The sequence below is a fragment of the Taeniopygia guttata genome, chromosome 3 (assembly GCF_048771995.1).
Source record: "Taeniopygia guttata chromosome 3, bTaeGut7.mat, whole genome shotgun sequence".
Classification (NCBI taxonomy): Eukaryota; Metazoa; Chordata; class Aves; order Passeriformes; family Estrildidae; genus Taeniopygia; species Taeniopygia guttata.
In genome coordinates, this window is record NC_133027.1 from 88,566,620 (window position 1) to 88,576,237 (window position 9,618).

The window sequence follows — 9,618 nt, forward strand, 5'->3', positions numbered from 1 at the left end:
TTCCTAATTTTGTCTTTCTTTGCTGATAATCATCCCTCCATTGCTGAGTGAAAGCCTCACCTGCCTCAGCGAAATTCCCAACCATAATGCCTTAAACTCAATCAATAAAAGTGAGTTTTACAGAACATTTGGATTAATGAGGCACTGATAAAAATTCAGTAGTTTCAGTTTCCATGAAAATGGGCTCTAATATGCTGCACTCTAGGTACAATCCTTCTGGCACTAATGAGGAGAGCTGGCTCGAATGCTAAATGGCCACACTGTGCTTTCAGGTGGTTCCTGCCCCTTTCCACAGCTGACTGCCACAATTATTCCATGGAGTCAAGCACATCTTCTGGAAATTAGAAAAACAGACATGTTACCAAAACTGAGTCCTGTGTACTACAGAGACGCAGAGCTGTTAGACTGGACTGAGGAGAGACCACCAAGTTAATCAGAGGAATGAAGCACTTCTGCTGTGAGGAAAGTCTGAGAGAATTGGGATTGTTCAGCCTGGAGAAGAGAAGCTTTGGGGTGATCTAATTGCCCCTTCAAGAACCTGAAAGGAATTTAGAGGAAAGATGGGGAAAGATATTTACAACAGCTTGAGTGACAGGAAAAGCGAGAATAGGTTCAAATTGAAAGAGAGTAGGTTTAGATCAGATTTTAGGAAAAACTCTTCCCTGTGAGGGTGGGGAGGCCCTGGCCCAGGTTGCCCAGAGAAGCTGTGGCTGCCCCTGGTTCCCTGGAAGTGTCCAAGGCCAGGTTAGAACTGGATTATCTTCAAGGTCCCTTCCCACTCAAACTGTTCTGGGATTATATGACTCTGCTACTTCCTGATCAATAAACTTTGGCAGCGGTGCCACAAATACAGCCAAGAAACATCCTTTGGTACTTACTGCTGTAAGTTATGTACATCTGCCAACAATGGAGGACAGAGTTTCCTCCCCAAACTGCACTATCCTTTACTCATTGTGCCTTGGAAATGTAACAGCACAGAAAACCAGTTCCCCTTGGCTGGACTACAACAGCCCTGCAGAGGAAAATGTCCTGCCCACAGAAACCAGCACCTAATGGTTACTCTCTCCTCTACAAGAGATTGTGGAGAGGCTTTCACAGCCCAGACTAATACACAACAACAGCTTTAGTTTTGCTGCTTCATTTATCATTCCAGGATGGCCTTTTGCCTGTCTGCATTGAGACTGGTGCCCACGCAGCAGTCAGGCTTCCCCAGACATCTTTAAATACCTGAAGCCCAAGCCCATACATAGCTCTCTGCCTGCCTTTTGACACGGGAGCAGTTAGAGGCATTAATTGACAAGAAAAAATAATTAACTGGAATAATTATTTTTAAAATACCTTTAAGCAGAGCAGAATCATCTGTGGATCCTGCTTATCATGATCATTTACCTTGCAGGTAACTTCTCATTAATAAAAAATAGATCTAATTGATATTTAATGGGATTCTGGCAATGCTATTTGAAAGACACTTTTGCCCATTGTTTTGCGTGTAGAAACATTCTTCTGTCAAACTCTTCAGTTTGATAGACACTGATGGAATAAATATTTTGAAATTCACTTTTTGTCCCCTGGTTAGATGGGAATAAACACAGGATGATGGCTGTGCACAGCTCAGCTGTACTTGCAGGCTTATGACGTTGCACTTTGGCTCAGAATTTTGCTCTTTGATTCCCACTCCTGTTTTTTGCCTGACTGCCTATTAACAGCAGTGCCTGGGCCAGTTCCTCTCACTGGGGGAATCCACCACGATGGAATGCTGCCTCTCCCTGATCCGACCCTTTCCCATCTCATGTTATGCAGAGCATGATGCCAGAATTACCTTTCCAAATTCTGAAGTGATTTAATGTAGCATACAAAATGTCATCTATACAATTACATGTAAAATGGGGAAAATATGCAAACACGGAGAATTGGCCTTGGAAGAGCTCCACAGAAAGAATTTTCTTTTTAAAACACTGGCTTTATTGCACCCAGGGGAAGCACAAGTGAGTTCCTGCTTCCCATTTCTTACAATGTACGAGTTCTTCACACTGGGCCCCTGAGTTTCTGCAAGGCACTCGACACAGCAACAGATGGAGAAAGGAAAAGGTCTGAGACTTCTGGGGTGACTTTTACACCAAAAACCATCACAGGAGTGGATTTTGCCTAGCTGGTGCCTTGAAAAACAACAGCCTGCTAAGAAGAAACTGGATATATCACATATTCAAATTTCTTGGGAAAAGGAAGACATTAAGGTAGTTCCTATTTCCTCCATAGTTACTTCCTATTTGGGATTTGGTCAACAGGCAGTATTAGAGGTGGGGGAAACAAGAACACAAAACAAAACCCCACAGAATTCACAGCCCCATTTTTCAAAACATCTACAAAGACCCAAGTCATCTGTTGTCCTGTTGACTACAGATCTGAATGATATCATGAAGCTGACTGTCTCAAGAGAAATAAAAGGATGAAGGCTCAGCAGAATATCTGATAGTCTGAGCAAGGTTCAGGCCAGTCAGACCCAAAGAATAAGAACAATCTCAATCTCCCAACATCTGCAACTGCTGCTGCTAAAGGTGAAGTCATCCCTTTGCAAAACAGATGAGAAAAGGAACCATCAGATGAAAACTCTGTGTGGTTCTGCTTCTCTTCAGAGAAAAGCATGAAAAGGGTGCTAGAGCTGTTTCAATACCACCAAGATAAGGAGATATCAAAGAGTTGCTTCTTCAGGTGTGGTCAAATGAACTAAGATTTTTAAAGGAATCAAAATTAACTTGTAAGCCATTAAGGAGAAAAAGTTAATGTCCGTCAGTGAAAATTCCCATTTTGCTGTTGTTACTGAGGAAAGCCATTCTGACTCGCTTCCAGGGCTTTCAGCGACTGAAGGAGCAGGAAAAGAAGGATCACAACAAGCAGGAATCCTGGACTTGGCACCTCAGCCCTTGCCATCAAGGCAGCACCTGCTAGCACAGTGCATGTGTCAGGCCATGCCTTGGCTGCTGCTCTTTTCCCTGGTGACAAATATCTTTACCCAGACAATTTTACAGCCATCTGTTAATTGGGCAACACCACCACTCCACATTCCCAGGGAAGCCTCCACCTGGGTGTTTCAGGCCAAAGGATAATTGAGATTCCACTAAAAAGAAATACCCAAAACAAGCTGGGTTTAAGAAGGGTGAGCCCTTCCGAGGTAAATTCCCCCAAACAGCACTAATGATCTTCTGAATAATGAATCAGGCCAGAGCAGCAGCTGGTGCAGAACCAGGAGTGAGTGGGAATAGTCAGTCTGGTTGCCAAATTAAAACCAACACAAACAAATCGACCAGCACCTTAAAAGGGTATGTTCTGCTTACCTGGCAACTGATAGAGCTTCATTTCAAATGCCCATTTTGGTTGTATCTAATAATTACCTTGTGTAAGATAAATATTTCTCTCTTGTTTCACCTTTTAGTGGCTGAGATGTTACTGTAAAGGTCCTAAAAAAAACTGAAAAAAAAATTAATGTTGGCTTTTGTTACGTTTTTGTTAATTCTGGCAAAAACCTGATTGTATCACACTAAGAAAATGATGAAACATCCAGTCCAGCTTCTCCCAGGTCTCATAGTATGGGTGAGGTAAATATAGACTTGGATAAATCCACCAGGAGAAGGGCTGGGGCACAATAATTTCTATTAAATGTCATTTAGCCCAGGTCTGCTGCCTAGCACATCTTCTCTGGAACAAAGCAAGAACATTTCCACAATTCATTTGCCCAGGAAAGTTATCCTGAAAGGTGAGCACTGGGAATGGAGTAGGATGTGTTTGATGTTTTTCTTACAGCTTCAGTTAGGGAAGACATCTCCAGCCAAGTTTAATCACATTGAAATATTTCCCCTGCCTAAATGGGATTCTGGGATTAATGCCTATTGGGCTCTCAGTAACACTGGGACTTTAAGCCAGAAAATATGGAAAAGTGTGATGATCACAATGCTGCAGGAGCTTCCAGACCTCTGGAGCTTTGCAGTCATATGCTCTCTGTTCTGCTGCTGTCTGAGCAGGACTGTCAGAGGAATTACATGAAAGAGATTCACTTCTTGCACTCAAGGAAGGTGTCCCTGTGAGCCCAGTGCTACTCTCAAGTTCTGAGAAGTCAGGAAAGGTGAGCAAGAGACCACCTGGTTCTCTTCTGCTGGGTTCAGCCAGAAGCCCAGGGCAGTGCTCAGACAAGTACTGACCCAAAGACCTCACTGAAGGTATTCACACCTTTGCAAACTGAACTTCACAAGAATATGTAGGTGAAAGTACAATTTCTGACTACAGCCTGGGAGAAAAAAGGAAAAGCCAAACATAAATAAAAGAAATATGATTTTCCTCTCCTTTGAAAAAAGTTTGGAAAACGCAAAACTTTAGATGTGCGTTTTCTATTTCCAAATGCAAAAATGTAGCTGCATGGTGCAAGCCCAACCTGGTTAGCTGAGAGAGAAGTTTCTTTAACTAAGGCAAGGTAAACAGAATTTCTGTTGTTGATTCATTTATTCAGTTCTTACTCCCTGGGGTTAAACTATACCATCTCTCTTCTGTGCACAGCCCTGCATCTCATTTTAGCAATTTGCTTATCGTTAGGCCCTGTACTGAGTTTACTGCTGGGAATCTGGAATTTTAGACCTCAAGAGATGCCATCATTCATTATCCTTGATATCATCTACTAATCCAAACCCTATCTTTCATCTGTCTACAGGAAAGCCTAATACCACTCCATCACACCTTATCTACCTGAGTCCTATTTCCATTCTCACTGCAGTCAGGAGAGCTGTACCTGTGCTGCAGATAATGCCCTGTTTTCATTTAGAAGAATGAAAAATAGGATGAGGTGGAGGATGGAGATGCAGAGAGAATAACCATAAGGAGTCTGTGCTCTCCCTCAGCATACCCTGGAGATTATAGGTGAGGTTTGAAGCTTAGGGAAATACAAATGTTTGACACTCTTCCCTTTTGGAAGCAAGGCATGAAGTACATTTGTCATGTGTCACTAAGAAAAGCACCTAATTCAACTGCAGTGATGGAATGCAAATTGTTTAAGTGGCCACAGACTCCCTGGGATGGAGAAATGGCCCTGCAGGGAGCTGATTGCTGAGGCCTCTTGCACGAAGTGCCCAGGAGGGCTCTGCCAAGGGGATTTTACCTCCCTATCTTATGCTGTGTTGAGCTGAATTTTGAGTTAATATAAATTATTCATGGCCCTTTAATCACTTGTTTCTCCACTTTGTCCTCTGCTTGATTTCAGTTCTAGCTGCCAGATTGCCTGCTGTCTCTACAGTATAAATGATAAACTGATATTCCAGACTCATTTGTCTTTATTTGACTTTTGCTAATAAATCCATACACTTCAGCATTTTAGTATTCATAAATCCCAGGGTTAAATTACAGGAATTACAATGATTGTTTTATCATCACAAAGAATACTCTGAATTCTTTGTGCTCCATTGGAGTTGTGAAATTATTTTGACATTTTTAAATCCCAAGGGTTATTTCCAAGATACAATAGAATTGTTCAGTGGCTTCCTTTTGCCTTTTCTTTAGCTCTGCAGTTAGTAATAATTTTCTTTACTAAGTAATGCCCATTAGCTACATGCATAATCTCCTGCAAAGTATCCAAAAAAGAATACAATCCACGGTTATAATCCTATCACAGCAAAACTTTTTGTGAGTTCCTTTGCAAAATGACTTAAACAATTGTGTGCATAAGAATTTTCTATCAATGGCTGAGAGTCTTTAGGCAAAAGAATCCTTCAAAGTATTCAATTCCTTTTAAAAAAACCAAACCTATAAAATCATGTGAATTTATCCTACTTAATTGGATTTATTAGGCACAGCATCTAAGCAAAAAGGAAGCATTTTCCAAGTAACCACAGAGAGCAGATCCTATTCATCTGTGGAGTTTCCCTATCACAAAGGAGTTCAATCTATGTGGATGGAGCTGTGACACCTGTACTACGCAAGGACCTGTCCCCAAAACATTACAAATGAATTCCTGACTCACAAAATTCTGCAGTTTTATACCCCACATGAACAGCTTCTGCTGCTTCCAAAGATTAGAAATGCCAGAGAAGATACCCGTGGTATCCATTCATCCCTGTGCTGCTCTAATCCCATTACAGCTGCACTGCAATGTTGGAGTGGTTAATTGAGCAGTTATACAGTGTGGAGTACAGTTAAATGAATAGGAGATGAAGAGATGGGAGACTCCAGGAGTGCCACAGGGAAAAAAAAATAGACTGAGAGAGACACTGAGAGCTGCCATGGTTTAGATTCATAAATCTTCGAATTTAGATGTCAGTTCTGAGGAAAAGGTAAACCCCAGAAGTAGGAGGTTTTTTATCCTGATTATTTAACCCCACTGTGACATCCAGTTTAAAATGTCCATCAGCCCAAGACATCCACAGAGAAGGTGAGGGGGAAAAGCACCAAGGCACAGAAAAATCAGTTGGGCAGAACCTCCTTCCTTAAGACACCAAACTTGGAACTGCCACATGCAGTAAAGCTGAATTTCTGTCCCCCGTTGTCCTGGGTTTGCCCATAGCTTCCAACTGACAGAGAAGCCCAGATTTCAAAGCAGCAGTTGGCAACTGGAAGTGTCAGGAGAGAACAGAAAAAAGAAGACAAGTGCCCAAGCCAGCAAAGCGCTCTCAAGAGAGAAGACTTTGAAGAAATGAGTCATGGCTGGCTTTTGGCAATGATGACAAATAACATGTTAAAACCAAGCTGGAAACTGCTGCTTTCAGAGGAGCACCTGACCCTGTCAGTTTGCACATGCTCTCACCACATCCCACTGACTATCCTGCTGAAGAACTGAATCTGGGGAGGAGCAGAAAGCTGGAAGAAAAAGCAACTAAAACCTGTGAACTCCAACAATCACAATGAACAGCTTCAGCAAAGCAACTAAAACAAATGTTTATTTCTGTAAGTAAACCTAAGAGATTAAATGTTCTTGTTTCTTCCTCTGTCAGCCTGCTTTATACACTTCTCATGTAACACCTGACACTTGAGCAACAGTGAATTTAGTAACTAGTTCTCTTTGTTGATAGTTGTATCACTCTGGATATGCAAATCATACATCATAATATTGAAATAGTCACAGCATTTATTACAATAACATCAAATGCAATGTAATTCTCTCCTGTGCAGTCAGTCAAGCACAGCCAGGGAAGTGTTCAAGAGCTGCCTGAGATGAGAATATGTGACCACAGGCAGCACTGCCTCAGGAGGAGAACCAGTCAGAGTCATGTACCAGTGCCTGCTGCTGATACAAGGTCAAGTGCTCTGGTCAAGCACTTCCCCCTCTGGGTTGGAGCTGTTCCAGAAGTGCCTCAGCAGTCACAGTTGCTTCCAGGAAGAGTATGCCAGGATTCAGAAATTGGGCCTTCTTTCACCTTGGCCTCCCAGACAGCTAGTATGAGAGACAGGCTCCTCACCTACAGGTCAGGACCCTCAAAAATCCCAGCATTTCCTTTTGAAATGAAAGTGCCAGAGCAAGGCTTAGAAAAATTGTGCACTTTGATGCTCTTTGGTCCTATGGTGAGTTAGACCTTGTATTGACACCTGCCCCAAACCTCTTCAGGAAGCTTGGCCAACATGCAAAAAGGAATATGAGCTTTATTTCTCCATTTATAACACATTCCTTCACCAGAAACTCAAGGAATGAAAGCACAGTGGAAAAATGTCACCTGTGCACGCATCAAAGTGTTTCTATCTGAACAGATGTCCTCCCTTTTCTATCACCAAGCAAACACATTCTGGCATGACTCAACTAATGCACAAACATGATAAACCTACTGGAAACAAAACAATTGTGCTTTTCTCTTCTGATATTATTACATCTGCCAGATAGATGATAATGTTGAATGTAATGCTTTATTAATCAAAGCTGAGGTGGCTGCCTTTCTCAGTCATTAAAATTTCATGTTTGCAGCTGCTGATCACCTAACACTATATTTCATGTTTTGCATTTCCCTTATATTTGACAATTCATTAGGCATTTGCCTGTGCTATTTCCCCAAGAACGTTATGCATTAGTTTTTGAAGGAATACAGATACATAACTGTATACACATGAAGTTTCTTGCCTGTGAGTGATCTTGCTTTGATGGACATTTTTAATCAAGACATTTTTACATCCACAGAGCTGTGCACCCTAGAATTTCTCACATCACAGATTTACTTTTATCACTCAGGTAAACATCCCCAACATGATGCAAAACAGACAAAGTGTTCTCCAGCATCCTCTCCTCAGCTGATTGAACAACCCACTACAATTCAAAGCCATTGTCCAGGCTGCAAGCCAGAAATGTTCCTGATGGGGAGATACTCCAATCTCTTTCACAAAATGAGATGTATTCTATGCATTGCATTTATAAAAGGGCAGGTTTTAAAGGCATCTCAGGAATGCAAGTACAAGTGCTCCAGCATCAAATACAGCTCTCAATATAGACTGCACTATGGTACAATTCTACACATTCACTCCTCAGTGGAAATTCCTATCACTTCCACATCAGATACATCCTAAAACTTCCCTACAAAACTAATCTGGATTCTAAGACAAAAACTAAATTCTTTTTGCCTTTTATTAATTATTCTAAATTGATGGGGTTTATGGACAAGCTTTTGCAAAGCTGCACCTAAATAATGATCACTGAAATCCCATTTATAATAAATTGTGCAAGCAAAGGTGATTAGAATGTATGAAAACAAAGATTTTTGGAACCTGCCTCTTCTGCCAGGTCACCAGTAGCATAGTATCAGCACAGATTCATTGTCCAGCCCCTGCAGGAGCCAGAGAAGTAAGAGCAGTAATTACCTCCACAACACACACAGTTTCTTCCCCAGAATTTTATTGTCTCACTCAGTGTCTGCCTTGAAACCCAAGCAACTCTGCATGTAAGACCAGAGCAGGTTTTGCTCAAAGAATTAGAGCATCGTCCAGAGTGATTACTCAACTCTGGCCTTTAGGAAAAAATATCTTCCAAGAAAAGCCACAAAACCTGAACAGCATTAAATTTACCAAGCACAGTCAATGAACCCATGAGGACTAGATAAAATGATCAAACATTAACCAGATGACAGTCCTTGTCTTCCTCTTGTGCCCTACAAAATATTTTACAAAATACTATTACTCCTCCTGAAAGTTGACTGAAGATACAGTTAGATGCCACCTAGGGCTATTGTCAAATCGTTTGAGAATAACCCTATTTGTTTTCAGCACCTGAACATGAACAGACCTTCAATGACTCTGCTGTCCATCCAGCTGGGTGAGGGGTTCCAGCCCCTATATTTTAGGGGGCGAACCTATGGATCACCTATGAAGGATTCCACATCCCATCCAACATGGAGCACAACCTGCCAGGCATTCCACAGATTGCTCCCTGCTGATTTTTCTTTTTGAGAGTATTTCTTCTCTGCTCAAACACTGCAATGCAGAATTGGAAGGAATGTCCTGGGTTCAGTGTGCTGCTATCATAATGATCTCACCACAGCATATTTCTCCTCAGGGCATCACATTAAAAATCACAAGGAACATCTTTAAATGCTGAAACATTTTCTGAGTATTAAATAATTTTTAATATAATTTAAATACTTTCTGAGATCCTTATAAATGTATTTTTCC